The 17,987-nt window shown below is 45.5% G+C and overlaps 1 long non-coding RNA gene across 2 annotated transcripts in view; it reads right to left on the reverse strand.

Moving 5' to 3' along the window:
* Nucleotides 1–11,834: 11,834 nt before the first annotated feature.
* The window catches only part of LOC135912509 (uncharacterized), a 42,004-nt gene continuing 35,851 nt past the window's right edge, over nt 11,835–17,987 (reverse strand). For both annotated transcript variants that reach the window (XR_010567700.1, XR_010567701.1), the window contains one exon: nt 11,835–13,524. This is a non-coding gene — a long non-coding RNA (uncharacterized lncRNA). The remainder of the gene's footprint in view (nt 13,525–17,987) is intronic.

The following is a 17,987-nucleotide window of genomic DNA, read 5'->3' on the forward strand; positions in this document are numbered from 1 at the left end:
AATTTACTGGTGCTTGCTGCTTGAGGAATATACATGACGAATCTGTTTGGCGAAGTGACACAGGCTGCTCGGCCCAATTTTTTTAGTGAAGTATGCCTGCTGGACCGCATAGCTGCAGCCAGAAAGAAGTCGCAGCGTCAATGATTAGTAGTATGGGACATATTGAAGATATCGAAATTCCCCCGGTGGAGGGTCAGAAATCAAGTGAAAGTATGTGCAAGGCTTGTGGTGCTTTCTTTATGAATGTTTGCGATTGGATTGGAGCAAACTTAATTTGCCTGCAAGGTTCTCTTTTATGTACCGACGAAGCGAATAGTTATCCGTTTGTATAATTGAATAACGCTGGATCGAGACATGGTGAGACAGAAGGTGCTTGAATTTTCCTTTTGTATACAGGAAATCTAAGCTGTGGTGTAGTAGCTCGAGAATACTTTAGCCATTCCAGTTGGCGCTGTAAAAAACATGCTTTATGGTTTTAATTCGAAGTTGTAGTGAACTGATGGGTTTCGCGAACCTAGCGTGCCTCGCCATACGGACAGTCGATTGCTACCGTTACGTGATCAGGGGTGTGCCATGTTGTCGATAAAGGCTACTGAGGGCCATTATGAAACTATTCATCACTTTCAATTGAGTGGCTCTCGATCTTAACAACGAAACTTTTCTCTCAGGTGATTGCTACTATGGTGTTTGTGAATTAACTATGTAAATACTCTACATGACGCGCCGTCGTGTTAGCAGCCATGAGCAATTCGTTTTTTGGAGGCCTATTTCAGAGGGGGATGAAAGTAGCAGCAAACTTTTTCATAAGAAATACGCGCCTAACTATTTTTTTACGCATTAATGAATGACCATATTTGAATAGAACAACACACCAGAGTAATAGGAATCATGATGAGAGCTTCCCTGGGCAGTGTCTTTCTGAAATCAGATAACATGTTGACGCCAATTACCAAATTTTTCTTCCACGTAAAATGCAATGCCTCTCATAGCTAAATACTAAAGGAATGATAAATGTTTAGCGAAACATCATACACAACTTCGCGCGTTGAATTTGCAGATATTCTTTTTTTAGTCAAAATTTACGGATAGACACGGAGCATATATGCATTGCAAAACCTAGTAGACCCCTTTAACGCTACTTAGCTTGCGATATCTAAGCCGCAAAGTTTCTCGACTCACACGATTTTGAAGAAGAAACTGTGGTTAAGGTATGGCAGCTGAAAGAAGCCGACGTATTCTTCAATACGTACGGCTCGAGCCACCCATACCCCAAGCATACACGAAGGGAACGAGCGCGCGCGGCAGCCGAGTGAGCCGGAGCGAGCGGCGTCCTGGCCGTGACGTCACTCGCGAGAGGGCGCCACTCCTAATTCTCGGGGCTAATAATACCCCTGCTCCAAGGGAGAGTATAACAGTGCTGCTTAATGGCAGTCCTAGATTTGGAAGCGGAACTCCTAGACATTGTTTTCGATGAATAGAAAACCGCCAACAGCAGACGAAGAGGCCACCGCTGACTACATGGTATTGCAATTCATGCATCGTTCAAGTAGGATGTCAACGACAAGACTCGGTGTCCATGTACATCGTTCAATGGTTCTTCTGCGCAGGCCCTTCGTACAAAGCTATTGTGTGCAGCCACGAGAAAAACTGCGTTTCGGACAGATTGTTCCGACTGTCTCTAAGAATAGCACCTTTTGAATTGGATGAAGAGGCTAACCTCAAGGTTGGGTTATACAAAACACTAAAATTTTGCCAGAAACTTTTGTTCAACACGGAAAGCATGCGCATGAGGAGTGCTAAGAATGTAAGTATCTTAGGCTTAACAGCGAGTCGGCCTAGTTGGAACAGATTCATCTTAAAACTTTTTGTGCGCAAACAAACAGGGCCGAAGAATAGGGGCAACACAAGGACGAGTGCTTAAAGACGAAAGCGCTCGTCCTTGTGTTGCCCTTATTCTTCGTCCCTGTTTGTTTGCGCACAAAATTTTTAAGATGTATCTGAGGCAATTAGCTTTATGGTTTCTAGTTTCGCTTTCATGCTCATATAAGTATAATCCTAAGTATTACTCTGTATGATTAGTAATGTTGATGGAGCCAGTTTTCTGTTTATGATTCATTGAATGTCTTTACAGTGTATTTTTTATTGCACAGCTTTATGTATATTTCTTTCTCTCGTTCTTTATTTCCTTGAAGACCCCACGCGGGGGTATTACATAAGGGGTGGGATTACAACAATAGTTTCAACAATAGTAGTTCAGGTGAGGGAATCGATGACACTCCTTCCGTGAATGCACATGAACTGGTGATGACAGCAATGTCGTAAAGAAGGCCATTCCAGTCTACAACTAAACGAGGGAAAAACGAGGACGACAAAGTGAAAGTGCGCGTTTTCGGGCGAGCAACACTTAATGAATGACCAGTATGACGTGATGTTCGTTCCGGCGGTGAAATGTATGGTGCGATGATGAGTGGACTGCAAAGAAATTTGTAAAATAAAAATAAGCTGGTGATGCGTCGGCGATACGAAAGAATTGGTAAACTGGAGTCTGCTTTTAAGGATGATGCGCTGATGTCTTAAGAAGATCCTGAGCGACTGAACCTAGCAGCGCGATTCTGTACGGCTACAAAGGCGTTAATAAGGCAACTTTCATGCGGGCGCAAGACAGCAGAAGCCTATTGAAGTTTAGGTCTGATGAACTATTTGTATGCCAGTAGTTGTACGTGGGGATGAGCTTTTTGTAAGTGGCATTTAAAAAAAGGAGCTTTTTATTAGCAGATGTTATAACGTTATTCACATGCGAACACCAGTCAAGGTAATGAGAAATAGGGATGCCTAAGTATAAGAAATACTTAAGGGGTTCAATAGGCTTGTTTTCTATTACGTAAGATTATACGAGAGGAGTTCGACGGTGGATTACTCACATTGCTTCGCATTTAGAAGGACTTAGTCGCATTAGCCAATCATCGCACCAGTTATGAATATTGTTCAGGTCATTCTGAAGCAATACTTGGTCACTGATGTTAATTATGGTGTGGTAGACAACACAATCGTCAGCAAATACGCGGATGTGTCTAGAGACTTTAGGTGGTAGATCATTAACATATATTAAGAACAGGAATGGTCCTAGCAGAGAGCCGCTGTGCAACGCCTGATGTTACAGGAAGCGGGTTAGACGCACTACTATTGATTTCCACAAACTGTGAGCGTTTAGTAAGAAATCATTTTATCCATCGTAGAACGTTAGGGTAAATATTCAACTATGAAAGCTATAGAACCAGGCGATGATGAGCTACTTTGTAATGTATTGGTGCTTTGTAGTGGAGCTATTAAACTGCAGGAAATAAGGCCTGGGAAGAGGGGAATGCTTGGAAATATATTTTCGTGGTATGTACTGTATTGTTTGGGATCAGTCAGGTATTTTCTACGCCGTCTACGTAAAAGCGAACTGCTTTTGTTTATAATGCCACCCATTCACTACTTTGGCACGCTTCGCCTTTGTACGCATTCTTTGATATTAATACCAAAATTACATGTGCTTGTTATTAATTTTTTTTCAGCTGACGTCGTCTGGTGGAGCATCCTACGAGAACTACTTCTGCTTACCTGGTACCACAACGCTGGATGAATGCACAAAAATCCTGCAACGAACATATATATATGTATAAAAAACATTTGCTCATTTCACAAGGCGCCTTGCAGCGTTATGAAACCGCACGTGGCAGATATTCGATGGAGGCTTGTACAGACTGTTGGCAATCAATTCTACTTGAACAACTTCGCTCAAATACCGTGCGCAGTCGATATGTTGGAGCAAGAAAAAAAACACCACAGCTGCCGTGACGCGGACCAGCTAGCATTCAAAACGCGCGCGCAAACAACCGAAACCGCAAGTGTGGTTCAGGTATTAACGCCGGCGGTTTGGTGCGCTGCAGTCTATTGGGCCGCTGGGCTCTATGGGAGTTTGCGGTCTTGTTGTAGTCCTTTCTCTAGGACGCAAGTGACAGCTGAGCAGAGCAGCTGGTGATCGTACGACAACTATGGCAGGACGCCATCTGCTACGGGATAATCGTCGGCGGGAAATACGACCAGCGCACTGCAGTCAATGCCGACACTCAGAGAAGCTAGTTTCGCATTTTACGCATAGAGAAAGTGGTTCAACAAGAGCGGACACTCCCATAGAGCCCACCGACCGAATCGACTAACGCACCAAGACGGAATTAACTCCTTCCGGTTTTACGTTTGGGCGCGCGCGTTTTGAACGCTAGCTGGCACGTGATTTGACAGCTGCGCTAGCGCTTCTTTTTTTACTACGGCTGCTGAATCGCGCGCAGTATTAAATGATTCCGAATTTAGTTAAATTCATTTCGAACAGTCTTTTCAATTTCCATCGAATCTGTACCGCGTGCAATTTCATAATGTAGACGCCATGCACTTAGTAAACGTGGAAATGTTCACTTCGCTCTATATATATACATAGACGTCCCGGGCTTTTTGTGGGTTCATCCAGCGTTGTCGCACCTGGTAAGCAGCAGCAGTTCTTCTATGAAGCTTCAGCGGATAACATAAGCTGAAGAATGTAAATTGGAAGCATGTGTCATTTTGGTATTTAGACCTTATAGTAATACTGCGCGTAAAAAGGAAACGTGCGAAAGCGGTGAACAGGCGACATTACAAAAAAAAGCAAATGCCTTTGACATACATGGCGATAGTACGTTACATACAGAAGTGGCCGAAACACTGCCTCTCATCTAGATCATGCTAGACGCTCGGAGAATGCCTTCTACTTGCACTAAAGAGGAATGCGTAGGTGTAAGTCCTGTTTTCAGCCATTCAAGAGACAGCATTTTAGAGTTCTTGGTTTTTGAGCTCCTCGGCCTTATCTTATGCGCGTTCTGCAAGGGCAAGAAGCGTACTCCAGTGTTTTCACTCTTGGCAATCATTGGTCGCATCTTCGGCAAGCAAGAGTACCGAAATATCACGTATGCTGCTGGGCCATAGAAAGCATTACAAATTTGTACAAGATTCCCAGTACACACCAAACTACACTCTATACTATTCAGCAAAATTACACCTTTTGCCGCGCAACAATATTCATCTGTCTTGTCCGCATTTCTTTTCTTTAACGGGGCGGGCCCAGTACTTCCTTGTCACGAACGGTTTGGCCGATATCAGCATGGCATAGCATTCTCGATAGGAAAGTAGCGAGCGCAGCGCTTTCAAGAAAGGAAGCGCAAGCAAGAGAGATGGCGATTATTGTTGTGTGGCAGATATACACCCCCAAGGGTGTAGAATTGCTTACATTCTAATTTACACCTTTCGGTGTGTATATTTACCACACAACAATAATCGTCATCTGTCTTGCCCGCATTTCCATTCTTTAAAACGCTGCGCTCGTTACTTTCCTGTCGAGAATGCTGTGTCATGCTAATAACGAGCATTTCATTCGTGACTTCGTAGTGCCGGGCTCGCAGCGTTAAAGAAAGGAAATACGCACAAGACAGTTGACGATTATTGTTGTGTAGAAAAAACACACCCCAAAGCGTCACAACCCCAGGCGCGGCGAGTGTGCCTCAACAGTATCCCAAAAAGGAACGAAACTAGTTACAATAATTTTGAGGGTGAGTATTAATCACGAACTTGTCCTAGAGGCAGTTAGTATACGCGAAGCTAACTGTGGCACACAGACGAGCTGCTTTTCCCTAATTCCGTCACAACGCCAGGCGTGGCCACTGTAAAAGAAAAGCACCCCAGAAAGTAACAAAATTAGGTACAATAATGTTGTGGGTTAGAGAGAGCTCCAAAACTTTCCCGCTAAGATGCAGTACATGCGAAACTGCGTCCCACGGCCGAGGTGCTTTTCGTTAACGTGGTCACAAAGCCCGGTGCGGCGAGTGCGCCCAAAGACTACCGAAATAAGTTATAATATTGTTGGGGCTCATACTAAGCGTCGGAAACATCTCCCAGTACCACTAGTTAACTCATGGAAGTCCAAAAACAAGAAAGGGGCTGGCAGATGGAATGGCACACTGTGGTATAAACTTTTTTAAAACAGGGTTGAAGTGCCTCAGACAGGCTGGCCAACGTTTCGATAGGTGGACCTATCTTCGTCAAAGGCGGCCTCGTCATCCTCGGCGTGTTAGTTTTTAAAGGGTTAGTGCAGTGACGTCACGTGCGGGTGTTGTCGCTGGCGGCTGGTTTTAAAGAGAGAGATTACAAGAGGGAACAGGCGTTGTCGTCCGACGTCTGTGAGCCTCATTCTCAAGACGAAGGGACAAGAGCGTGAGAGTGGGCACGCGGGGAGGAAAGAAAAGAAATAGAAGCAGAAAAAAGGGGGGAAAAAAGGAAAAAAAAAAGCAGGGAGGAGCCATGGCCGTACCAAGACACAACAAAGGGGGGGGGGGTGAAAGAAAAAGAAAGAGAAAAATGAAATCTTTTAAGAAATACGGGGGCTTGGGAGCGTGTTGGGGATGTGAAAGGTTAGGAGGTATTCAGGGGAGTCGTTGGCGGCATGTTTTTGAGGCATTAGAACGGCCGGTCAAGCAGTAGGTCGAGTAATTTTGAAATAGTTAAGGTGGCGGCGAGGAGTCTGCGGTGCAATGTGTGGGGGTGACTGAAAGGCAGCGGCATGGTCTTTCAAGGGGCACTGCCCCACGCGCTTAACGTAGGTGTCGTTACGGCGGCATCCAGAAGGCGATACTCCGGGTTGAGGCGCCGAAAAAGGCATATTGACTTCGGAATGTGTTGTCGAGGGGATTTCAAAAAAAAAAGACTAAAAAAGGGGGGCAGGGGGAAGGGGGGGGCGAAATCGGTATAGCAAACAGGAGGGTGACGCGTGCAGAAGCGGGCGCGGGCAAGTGTACATGGAAGAAGGGGATCGTACACTTGGTGTAGACGTAAAATCCTGAAAGAGTACATTAAATTGAGTAGTAGGCAGGAATTTTTTTTTTCTCCCTTTCTCCCCCTCTCCCTTTCCCTTCCCTTTTTCCTCCGAAATGAAAGAGTAGGTGAGGTTAAGAATTAAAGTTGGCTGGTGGCCTAATGTGTTTTGTGTATTGGTTGATGATATGAGAGTTTCAGATTTAAGTTACAGCTTTTAAAGATTCTAAGTTGCCGCGTGCCAAATTAATTCCTGTCGGGTGTAGGCAATTAAACTTGTGTATGAGGTATGATTCCGTGTACTTCCTTTCGCGAGGGGAACGGAAATTTGTTTGTAGTATATAGAGCCTTGCTTTGTCAAACACATGTCCATGTTCATTAAAGTGGCTGGCTACTGCTTTGGGTAAATTGTGTTTTGTGTCCGCGCGGTGACCATTGAGTCTTGTATTGATTTGTTGTCCGGCCTCACCTATGTATTGTTTGCTACAAGCGGCGCATTCTAGACAGTAGACTACATTGCTTGATGTGCAGGTAAAAGCCGAAGTTACCTTGTGTGTGTAATTCGACGCTGTACTTTTTACTGTAGTAGTGGATTGAATGTGTTTGCATGTAGAGCACCTGGGGCGACCACAGGGATTGGTTCCCAACTTCTTCTTTTTCTGTAGTTTGGCGTGCACAAGAACATCTTTAAAATTAGTGTTGCGTCTGTAGGCTACTCTGGGAGGGTCGGGAAAAATCTTCTTAAGTTTCTGGTTGCTGGTGAGAATCGGGTAGTATTTACTTAGGATGTTATTCACGTTTGGGAGTGCGTTTGAGAATTTAGTAGTAAGAAGAGGCGTTGTTGTTCTTGTGATCTTCGGGCGGGGCTTGAGGACCTCGGCTCGATCAAGTTTGGTTGCAGCGATGTAAGCTGTTTGAAGGTCACTGTTTGGGTGGTTCCTGTTTGATAGCGTTTCTTTAAGGTGATCGAGTCTATCTATGTAGTCTTGGTTTTCAACGCAAATGCGACGTAGTCGTGTGGCTTGGCCTTTAAAGATGCCTTGTTTGCAATGTCTGGGATGGTGGCTGGTATATTCTAGGTACTGTTGTTTGTCAAAAGGTTTCCTATACAGCGTTGTCTTTAGTTCACCATTGTCAATGTATATTGTTGTGTCCAGAAAGTTTATGCGCTCAGTTGAGGATTCTGATGTGAATTTTATTGTTGGGTGAACAGAATTTAGAAAGGATACATATTTATCTAGACTGTCTTGGCCATGTCCCCAGATTATGAGTATGTCGTCTATGTATCGTAGGTATGTGTGGGGCTTGGTAGTGCAGCGCGATAGGAAATCTGTTTCTAGAATCCCCATAAATATGTTAGCGTAGGTTGGTGCAAAAGGCGTACCCATTCTTGTACCATGTATCTGTAGGTAGTAACTCTCTTCAAATTCGAAGTAGTTATGTGTGAGAACTAATTCAAGGAGAGACAGGTAAACTTCAGTAGAGTGTTGTGCACTGTGTTTAGACAGCGTTTGTTTTATCGAATTATATTATCGAATATCGTTTGTTTTATCGATAAAACAAACGCTGTCTAAACACAGTGCACAACACTCTACTGAAGTTTACCTGTCTCTCCTTGAATTAGTTCTCACACATAACTACTTCGAATTTGAAGAGAGTTACTACCTACAGATACATGGTACAAGCATGGGTACGCCTTTTGCACCAACCTACGCGAACATATTTATGGGGTTTCTAGAAACAGATTTCCTATCGCGCTGCACTACCAAGCCCCACACATGCCTACGATACATAGACGACATACTCATAATCTGGGGACATGGCCAAGACAGTCTAGATAAATATGTATCCTTTCTAAATTCTGTTCACCCAGCAATAAAATTCACATCAGAATCCTCAACTGAGCGCATAAACTTTCTGGACACAACAATATACATTGACAATGGTGAACTAAAGACAACGCTGTATAGGAAACCTTTCGACAAACAACAGTACCTAGAATATACCAGCCACCATCCCAGACATTGCAAACAAGGCATCTTTAAAGGCCAAGCCACACGACTACGTCGCATTTGCGTTGAAAACCAAGACTACATAGATAGACTCGATCACCTTAAAGAAACGATATCAAACAGGAACCACCCAAACAGTGACCTTCAAACAGCTTACATCGCTGCAACCAAACTTGATCGAGCCGAGGTCCTCAAGCCCCGCCCGAAGATCACAAGAACAACAACGCCTCTTCTTACTACTAAATTCTCAAACGCACTCCCAAACGTGAATAACATCCTAAGTAAATACTACCCGATTCTCACCAGCAACCAGAAACTTAAGAAGATTTTTCCCGACCCTCCCAGAGTAGCCTACAGACGCAACACTAATTTTAAAGATGTTCTTGTGCACGCCAAACTACAGAAAAAGAAGAAGTTGGGAACCAATCCCTGTGGTCGCCCCAGGTGCTCTACATGCAAACACATTCAATCCACTACTACAGTAAAAAGTACAGCGTCGAATTACACACACAAGGTAACTTCGGCTTTTACCTGCACATCAAGCAATGTAGTCTACTGTCTAGAATGCGCCGCTTGTAGCAAACAATACATAGGTGAGACCGGACAACAAATCAATAGAAGACTCAATGGTCACCGCGCGGACACAAAACACAATTTACCCAAAGCAGTAGCCAGCCACTTTAATGAACATGGACATGTGTTTGACAAAGCAAGGCTCTATATACTACAAACAAATTTCCGTTCCCCTCGCGAAAGGAAGTACACGGAATCATACCTCATACACAAGTTTAATTGCCTACACCCGACAGGAATAAATTTGGCACGCGGCAACTTAGAATCTTTAAAAGCTGTAACTTAAATCTGAAACTCTCATATCATCAACCAATACACAAAACACATTAGGCCACCAGCCAACTTTAATTCTTAACCTCACCTACTCTTTCATTTCGGAGGAAAAAGGGAAGGGAAAGGGAGAGGGGGAGAAAGGGAAAAAAATTTCCTGCCTACTACTCAATTTAATGTACTCTTTCAGGATTTTACGTCTACACCAAGTGTACGATCCCCTTCTTCCATGTACACTTGCCCGCGCCCGCTTCTGCACGCGTCACCCTCCTGTTTGCTATACCGATTTCGCCCCCCCCTTCCCCCTGCCCCCCTTTTTTAGTCTTTTTTTTTTGAAATCCCCTCGACAACACATTCCGAAGTCAATATGCCTTTTTCGGCGCCTCAACCCGGAGTATCGCCTTCTGGATGCCGCCGTAACGACACCTACGTTAAGCGCGTGGGGCAGTGCCCCTTGAAAGACCATGCCGCTGCCTTTCAGTCACCCCCACACATTGCACCGCAGACTCCTCGCCGCCACCTTAACTATTTCAAAATTACTCGACCTATTGCTTGACCGGCCGTTCTAATGCCTCAAAAACATGCCGCCAACGACTCCCCTGAATACCTCCTAACCTTTCACATCCCCAACACGCTCCCAAGCCCCCGTATTTCTTAAAAGATTTCATTTTTCTCTTTCTTTTTCTTTCACCCCCCCCCTTTGTTGTGTCTTGGTACGGCCATGGCTCCTCCCTGCTTTTTTTTTCCTTTTTTCCCCCCTTTTTTCTGCTTCTATTTCTTTTCTTTCCTCCCCGCGTGCCCACTCTAACGCTCTTGTCCCTTCGTCTTGAGAATGAGGCTCACAGACGTCGGACGACAACGCCTGTTCCCTCTTGTAATCTCTCTCTTTAAAACCAGCCGCCAGCGACAACACCCGCACGTGACGTCACTGCACTAACCCTTTAAAACTAACACGCCGAGGATGACGAGGCCGCCTTTGACGAAGATAGGTCCACCTATCGAAACGTTGGCCAGCCTGTCTGAGGCACTTCAACCCTGTTTTAAAAAAGTTTATACCTAGTTAACTCATGTTAGTCACGCCACGAGGGCTGAGCTGTTTTTTGCTAACTGCGTCACAAGTCATGGTTCCGGGCCATAAAAGCCGAAATTGCTTCAAATACGTCGCAGCCTGTGAGAAAAAGTTTATCACCTTGCCGTAGTCCAATTATGTAGTGGCACCGTGTCGAAGTGCAGAAGGAACGCAAGAAAACGACGCGAGCCCAATAAACGCCCTACACCCAAAAGAGACGGGTCTCTGAACAGGCGAACTTCGCATGCGCAAACGGCCTCGCTGGCTTCGGTGGCGTGGATGGCACATGCGTGAATCTGTCGCGCCTGGCGTGTCGTTAGCTTGTTGAAAGCAAGAGAAATAAATCGCAAATTGAAGGTTCATTTATACACAAAACGTTTTAGCTTTAACGGGAAAGAATAAGTAAATGTAAGACGTTGTATGTGACTTCCTTTGACTTTTTTTTTTCCGATGCTCGCGTCAACATACGGATGGGATTAACACTAGCCGTGACGTGTTTCCTGTTGCCAGTTTTGGCCCAGTGTCCCCTCTTGTTCAATTTTTTTTCTCTATGCTTCACGGCTCACCAACGACGACCGCATTCCCGAGACAAATTGGGCGGTTCCAACAGTGCCGGAAACTTGCAGCGTTGCCGAGTGTGAAGATGAACTGAACTTTGCCTCTCGTGCTCCCAAGGTGGGCGCTTTATGAGAAGACAAAGGAGAGAATAAACCAGCCGGCGCAGTGAACGAGCGTTGTCTCTGTTCGCTCCTTGACACTGTGCATATATGAATTGATGATTTCGCCTATGTTCTTTTTTTGCAAGTGTTATTAGGTACAGGAAACGCAATGATTTGTCTCCTTTGATTTGGTTACTGAAATAAAAAGAATTTAATTGCGCATGTATTAGACATGGCTCATTATAGACATGGCACATATTCAGCCTTCTACACACATTACAATCAGTACTGCAATTACAAGTGCGATTAATACGGATGTTGTGCTATATTTAATAGTACAATCTCTCTATGAAAGGCGTTCATCGGCGTCCCTCGGCGTCCTCGGCATAACGGAGCAAACAAGCGCAGTGAAGGACGAAAGCGCGAGCGCCGTTCGCAGTGGGGGATCCAAGACGGTGAGAACGAAAATAGCACGAGTGGGAAAGCGGAGGCGGAGAGTATGGCGAAAGGAGGTGCTGCAGGAGACGTGCTCCACGGTGGGAAGCAGGCATATGGCGAGCGCGTCCACCTGCGCCGTATATGGAAACAATGCGCTTGCGGGGGCTGGGGACCCACAGCGCATGCGCTACTTCGCGCGCGTCGTCGTCGCTGGAGAGTGAGCTCGGCGCGAGCCACGCGGTTCCGGTGTTCACGCTTTCTTTCTCAACAATAAGTGGGGCAACTGGCGGAAATTCTTCGTCTGCAGCTGTTTCTAAACGAGCTACCCGAGCAGATACTCAGCGCGACCGCAAACAGGACTCATGTCATTCATTCTTTGAAAACCACTAATTGAATACTCATAAATGGCAGCGCTTCAAATTCGCATTAGGGAGTATAGTAATCGTTGGTGATTGTTTTTTTGACTGTTCGCTCATAGCCCGAAGTTCGAAATTGCGGTCGCGTGTTACACTCCTGTAACACGTGAAGACGAAAGCCGGCTACACACGTGGTTATCTCTCAAGCGATAGGAGGGGTCCGACTTCCCTCAAGACATAAGAAGCCCTAGCGCGAAGTAAACGTATGGCGCTGTAGGTCGATCTCCTCAACGGCATGTGCGAGCACCTAATGCACTACCTAAAGCTTCTTTCGTTCGTTCTTTCTTTTTCTCCGTATTTCTTTCTTTGGTTCTTTCTTCTATTCCTTCCTTTTTCTCTTTTTTTCGTTCTTTGTTTCTTTGTTCTCTCATTTGTTCTTGCTGTCATTCCTTCTTTCGTTTCTTCATTCATATTCAGCCATTGCATCTCTGGGCCTCTGAGCCATTCCTTATGATGATATTTTTGCATCATATTTTTTGCATCACTTGACTAGACTCCGCTTTTTTCGGCTATGACCCATTGCAACGAGCCACTCAAGTCTTCCGTAAACCCACCGTAGTTGCTTAGTGGCTGTGGTCTTCGGCCGCTAAGCACGAGGTCGCGGGATTGAATCCCGGCCACGACGGCCGTATTTCGATGGGGGCGAAATGTGAAAACACCCGTGTACTTATTTAGCTTTACGTTAAAGAACCCCACGTCATGCACCTTTCCGGAGTCCCCCACTACGGCGTCGCTCAGAATCAAATCGTGGTTTTGGCACGTAAAACCCCATAATTTAATGTTTTAACAGTTTCCGCCTTAACAGAGAGTACTACAAGCAAAAGAACGCTGTGATTCGAAGACGTTATTGTCTAGCAGTAGGCTCGTTCCCCAAAATACTTATGTTAGTTTGAGCTAAGGTCGAGTTCTATGCGCGTTTTTAAGAAACCACGCTGCGTTGAGCACTCCCCTGACTTCCTTCGCATTTGCGTGTGTGACTCCCGTCATCCTTAAACGAATGCTTTACCGCTGTGGATAAGTGTGCAGGGTGAAATTCTTGAAAGATCTAGTGCGTCTAGGTGAAACATATATTTCTTTTCCTTTTGTTTGTGTGCTTAAGCGGGAGCGCATGTATGTCCCAGCATGCGTGTGTTCGGGTGCATCGGTTTGTTCGTGCTGCAGAGGTGGCTTCCGGTGCTCAATTTCACTTTTTTCGTGGTGGAAAGGAGGGCCTGTAATTTGCAAAAAAAAGTAGAAAGAAACAGAAGTGAGCACGTGCGAGGCAATGATGATCTTCTGCGCATTATTAGCGAAGCCCTGCAGCAAATTGTAAACAAATGTTGGGAACAAAAGCTTCGCGAATTTTATCAGTGTGTGTTGCTGGGGTTCAGCAAAAAACTTACAAGAAAAGTAACTGCTGACCTATGCGACTATAGATAGTTTATTTGCAGTTTCGAGAAAATATCTTTATTTTGGTCAGGCGCAATGACACTTTCTCTCCCTTGTTATAAAATCGCCTACTTTATAACATATGCTCAGAAGCTATTCAATATGCAATTTATTGCACAAACCCTCATTTACCCTACCGCTTTGAGTTTTGCTTATGCGTAGCGCATAAACTGCACATCGATTTAGCTATATATACAGGCAATGTCTAGTTTCCTAGAATCAACAGGAAACAGCGTAGAATCAGCCCTTAAATTTCTCAAGCCCAGAACGAAGGGATTTCGTTAAATGCGGTATTGAATCCACAACCACATTACTTCGCGTACACTTCGGACAAAACATTTCCTGTATGTTCACAAAATGTTGCCTTGGTGGCTCTTCTAGTTAGGCAAGGGCTACGGGCTAATTTATTTTCCGTTGCATTTACAACACACTAATATTAGCCCGGCGTTCTTGGTTACGTAATTTATTGCAAAGTTCACGGTGCCGACAAGACTTCAAACTTTCCCTATACGTTCCACATGAGCTTCCTTTTATTTTCATCAAATATAAACAAAGTGCCTTGTACAGGTGAACAAACACGAATATAGAGCACAGCAAATAGGGAAATGCGCAGGCTGATTAATTATTTTCGACTTTTCAATTTAATGCCGGAGCATTATATATTCGCCACGCCTTGGCGTTGACATTCCGCTCTTTTCACATAGTTTGGTGCCTCGTACAGTTGCTTTAGGACTCCGCAAACGTTGCCGATGACGACTGTATGAACATATGGAACACTTGAATAAGTCTTCACGAAGGCTATATATAGACAACCTACACCGGTTAAACATTTCGGCTTCGTTACTAGCAACATACTTATTACAGCAACAAAACAGGACCACCACCGGGCCTCACATTCTTCCCCGATTCATTATTTCAATATAGGTTTGGCGACAACTTTCCGAAATACTTTGATACAAAAGGCATCGTTTGCGCCGAGCAGTGCCTTTGTAGCCGTAGTTAGTTGCTGAAGAGCGTTCCCCGGATAAAGCCAACCGTGTACGTGTGTCAATATGAACTCTGATTGAGCTTTCATACGCTCGCCTTCACAAAACAACGCGTGACCATATGTGTGAACGCTGCGTAACACAGCATCTAAAAAAATAAAATTTTACAAAAATAACCTAACAACCTCATTATTAATTATAATTATTGACTATTACTAATAATACTTGCTTGTGGATATCCCAAGCGCTGTGGGAATGAATATGATGTGCAACGTTTTGCAAGTACCTGGCTATTTGGGATTCCCTAGAGCGTCACCAGGTGTACAAACGTGCTTTTGTAAATGGAGTTGTGTGCCTGACACGAGTGCACGAGTTTCTAACGAGAGCAACACGATGACGGCCAAGTTGAAGGCAATCGTGTGGCAGCCATGATTTCCAGCGCGCTCGTTCGACCCGGACATATAATTGCCAAATGCCGGTTTCTGCAAAGGTACTCAACGGACTTTAGCGAGACAAACATGGGTACTGATGTGATCTGCCACTTAGTGTTATACAGTCGTACGTACTTGTCTATGCCACATCCGGTGCATGGTAAAATGATGATGCCATTTGTACTTCAACAAAAATGTAAAAAATGATAAGCTTGACCAAAATTAATGTTCGCACAGCGTCTCACAGTTCGTACATAGCATTGGCTAACTACTGGTGAATGTGGGTTGCTCTCAGAGAAGGTGTTGTATAACAGCGTTCGCGATCTGTAACGACGAAAGACGGGACAGTGGCTCGGGAGCACGCCTCAATTGCTTGAAGTAGCTTGTTCCCGTTAACGCGAAAGAAGTGCGCGCGTGCGATTAGAGCATCGAGATGTTGCGTTGAGGCCGCTAGGTTTGATCCTGTCATACGATGCTTCATTTTTCAATAACAGAGTTTTCTCTGTCGTGCGCGGCACCTTTATTTGCGTAAGAATTACAACGCCTACCCAACGAAGAAATCCGTCCGTCCACCCATCCGTCTGTCGCGTAAGACGAATCGCTTTAAGAAACTAATGTATAGAAAACTGAATAAACCCGAAAGGCAACGTGGGTGGTGGTGAATTTAGAACCTACTGTCCCACGCTTAGATGTCGAATGTCTTACCACTGGGCCATAGGCCGACGCTTGCAGACGGTGAACATATATTCGAACTCTATGGATGTCTTTTACCTTTATTACCACATCTACAGCCGACTAGGAGTATTTTAGGCATTCGGAAAATCTAGATTTTCCTGAAATGTATTGCCTATTAACACGCCACATAGTCTTGGGATGCTGCTTCCGTTGAGGCGTTCCTTCATTGAACGAAATGCCTCCGATTTTAGAGGACCCACGCGATTCACGCCATGCAACACAGACAGATAAACAGTGAATGAATTGATAAGGTTCATAATTAGTGAGGAACTTTATGGGTTTCATTACGGTTGATTGCGGTTCGACCCGGACGGATGACGTGCTAAATAACGACAAGGACTTAAAGTTGTCAGATAAATTCTAATGAGCTCTGATATAGCCCGATAATGTTGACATGGACGATAAGAGTTGATAAGGGTTTTGTCGTACCTGATAAGGTTGATAAGGACAGATAAAAATTTATAAGGATAGGATCGACTGCGATAACGTTGATAACGGTCGATAAGGCTTGACAAGAGTTTGTAGTGGTTATGTCAAATTTGATAAGATTCACAATGACGCCGGGCTGCGTAGAGATGAGCAAGTTACACAATGCCTACGCATACTAAGGCAAATCAAGTGGACTTTCAGTCGCAATAACCGCTTCCTGCCTTACGTGGCAGTTTTCTTTCAATATGACCGATTGAAGTCTTTGCGCTCAGAAACCGTTCATGCAGCTTCGGTTCCGCGCACGGGACATTGGGTGACACGGATGCAACAGATTCCCCTTTATCCATAGCGCGCTCTTTGCTTCAGGCTGCACGCGCGAGGCTGCATGACTTAGCGCCGAGTGAGAGAAAACAATTGTGCGGCTTCTCACGTCCAATGTGAAGCACTATGCACAGGGTCGCATTCGGATAATTTCTCAGCACCACGTGACCAAAACATGTCACTGAATAATACCGACGAAATTCGCCCATCATCACCGGATCCTATGCATGGTATCCAGGTCATACAGGCCTTTAGGGGAACGAACTGGCCGATTCGCCAGCGCGAGGTATTAGTAACCGGGCCGACTCGACTGGGACGGTCCCAGGTAGCCACTGTAATGACCCCAATCCAATGAATGCCCGGGAGATTCTCGCTCATTAGCGTGCAACCAGACAAAAATACCATCTCCCTCACCCACAACTCAGTGGAGAGGAAGCCGCGAGCTGGCGCGAAATTCAGACTGGCGTGTTCCCCCACCTTAAATTAGAGAATGCCATGTTCCCCACTCGCTACAGACCCGACTGCCCGTGGTGCGGAGGCATACCAACACTACAACACATTACTTGGGATTGTGAATCACATCCGTTTGATAAAACACACCACACAATGGAGCGATGGGAGGCACAGCTAACCAGCTGAGACCTGGCGGGACAACATTCCTTCATAAGACAGATCAAGCAGGTGGCCGAGGCCGGCGGGGCCTTGGACTAAAAGGTCTCCAACCACTGCACGTAAGCCGTTTAGGTTAATGAAACTTTCTCTCTGCCTCTCAGCACCAGAACGACATCACAGTCTTTCAATTATTTATATAGAAATAGCAATTATATAAACACTCCAGACGCATTTCTGCAGTCCCCGTCGCCGTCGCCGGGAAGTTCCGTATGAATGAAAGCGTGTGAGGCTGAGTCGGCGAACGCGGTTCAATCTCGCGCGCGTGAGCGATGAACGCGGCTCAGATGCTTGCCCTCTCCAGTGGCCGCCGAGGCAACTGTGAGGCAAGAGTGGATAGGCCTTCTTCTGCGGCGACTGCTAAGGTCAACACCAACAGCTATTGTGCCTCGATGTCCTCCTCAGCCGCCACTACATGCAAGTTGGACACAACCACGGTGTCTACTACGGCGTTGGCGACGCGAATCGCAGACGCCTTAGTAGAGGCCTTTGGCGGACGCCGTATGGACACGTCGCCGGCGCTCTTGGGTCCTGAAAGCGGTCTGCGAAGTGGCTAAAGTGCTCTCCCGCGCAGGCCTCGTCTTCAAAGCGAAATGCAATGTTTGCAGAGTGTGCGTAGCGCCGATAGCTTCGTAAGCGCTGTGCTTTCGACGTTTCGTTCGCGTTACAGAGGTC

The sequence above is a fragment of the Dermacentor albipictus genome, chromosome 2, assembly GCF_038994185.2.
Source record: "Dermacentor albipictus isolate Rhodes 1998 colony chromosome 2, USDA_Dalb.pri_finalv2, whole genome shotgun sequence".
Lineage (NCBI taxonomy): Eukaryota > Metazoa > Arthropoda > Arachnida > Ixodida > Ixodidae > Dermacentor > Dermacentor albipictus.